The sequence below is a fragment of the Ictidomys tridecemlineatus genome, chromosome 5 (assembly GCF_052094955.1).
Source record: "Ictidomys tridecemlineatus isolate mIctTri1 chromosome 5, mIctTri1.hap1, whole genome shotgun sequence".
In the NCBI taxonomy this organism is placed as follows: Eukaryota; Metazoa; Chordata; class Mammalia; order Rodentia; family Sciuridae; genus Ictidomys; species Ictidomys tridecemlineatus.
Genome location: NC_135481.1, coordinates 25,799,413 through 25,801,266, shown reverse-complemented (window position 1 = coordinate 25,801,266; position 1,854 = coordinate 25,799,413). Strand labels below are relative to the sequence as shown.

At 34.3% G+C, this 1,854-nt stretch overlaps 1 pseudogene; it reads right to left on the bottom strand.

Moving 5' to 3' along the window:
- Positions 1-349: 349 nt before the first annotated feature.
- LOC101966360 (lymphokine-activated killer T-cell-originated protein kinase pseudogene) lies at positions 350-1,314 on the bottom strand (annotated as a pseudogene).
- Positions 1,315-1,854: the final 540 nt, after the last annotated feature.

Genomic DNA, 1,854 nt, shown 5'->3' with positions numbered 1-1,854 from the left:
ATGTAACAACAATCATTAGTAAAAGTTATGGTTATCCAATTCAAATTAATATTAGACAGTTTACAACATTTATAGCTAGTGTTTTATCTCTATATAAGCAACATTTATGGGACTGCAGAGCTAGTTTTTTAAACTTCACAGAAAATCCAGTATAATACTGAGTGCTTATCATGCAAATATAAAAAATAGCCTTAAGAAGTAATTCAAATGTTAACAATACTATAGTCCTACAATAGGCCTCTTTCAGAGACTAGTAACTGTAGATCATCATAGTAATTATATAAATGTATCCAAATAAACAGAACATTATAGACACAAACCACACATGGTGAGGTGGTCATGAACATGATCACTGGCCATCTAGTTCTAAAGCTTCAACCATGTGTGCAGCAGAGGGACGATCTTTAGGATCTTTATTAGTGCTTATAGAGAAGAGTTCAATTACTTTCTGGTAGGATTCATCCAGTTCTTCCATATTAATAGGTGGCCTGGTTCCCAAAGCTGCATAATATGCCTCATCATTGAAGTCACCTTTAGCAAAAGTTTTATCTTCATCATCATCATCATCATAAAAATTAAAGTGTGGAATAGATAAAGTCATCATTTCCCATAGAATAAGGCCATATGCAAATATGTCTGCCTTATCAGTAATAATGACATTTTCCTCCAAAGCTTCCTTGGGCTTCCATGGCTCAGTACCAATGTAACAGGCCTCAGGATCAGTCACAGTGATATTTTCATCCAATGGTAGAGAGACTCCTACATCACAGATTTTAATTGTTTCAAAATCACCTTTAATTACAACACTTGAAGACTTTATATCTCAATGAAGCAGTTCTTTTCTTGGTGCAAATACTTTAGCCCTCTTGCCATGTTCAAAGTAACTTTTAAAATTACAGCTGCTGGAAAGGCATCCTGGCTGTCTTTATTTCACTCCTCTATTAAATCATTTAGAGACTTTTCACCTCCATACTCCTTAGCAAGGCACAGACTGCCATTGCTGGCTTCAGTAAAAGCACGATAACCTACAATGTTTGGATGATGAAGGCTTTTCAAAATCTTAGCCTCATCAATTAGTCTCTTTTGATATATATACTCCGATAATCATCACTGCAGATAGGATTAATCTTTTTCACAGCCCAACGAGAATGAGACAAACCTCCAGGAGGTCTTTTACCCCAGTCCCAAAGCCAAGCTTCTACATAAATGGAGAGACAGGGATAGCTATACATGGAGTTGAACATAACACAGATTTCCTTTTTTTTTTTTTCCGGATAATTTGCTTGGTGTCTTGAAATTATCAGTTCCTTCCATTGTAACAACCACGCTAGGTCAGGTAGCTCTCCAATCCACACTGGCGCCCGCTCACCTTCAGCCCTAGAATTTTTATATATAACCTTTATCATCTTAAAGAAGTTCTCTTCTAGGGCTGGAGTTGTAGCTTAGTGTGGAACTACAAAAAAAAAAAAAAAAGCCTAGCATGCTTGAAGCACTGGGTTCCATCCTCAGCACCACATAAAAATAAATAAATAAAATAAAGGTATGTGTATATCTACTACAAAATAAAAATAAAAATAAAAAAGTTCTCTCCTATCCCCAATTTTCTTATGAACTAGTGGTTAACTTAATTGGAGGTCTTTTTGTATTTGTTGAGGTGGTCCTATGGTTTTCACCTTTATTATGTTGATAAGATGAATAATACTGATTAACTTTCAAAGTTTAAATCAATTTTTACTTCTGAAAAAAGCCAAATTTGGTCATGATATATTATTCTTTGTATTTATTATCTGGATTTGATTATCTAATACTTTGTTTTAATTTTTGTGCATATGTTCATAAGCCTTATAATTTTCT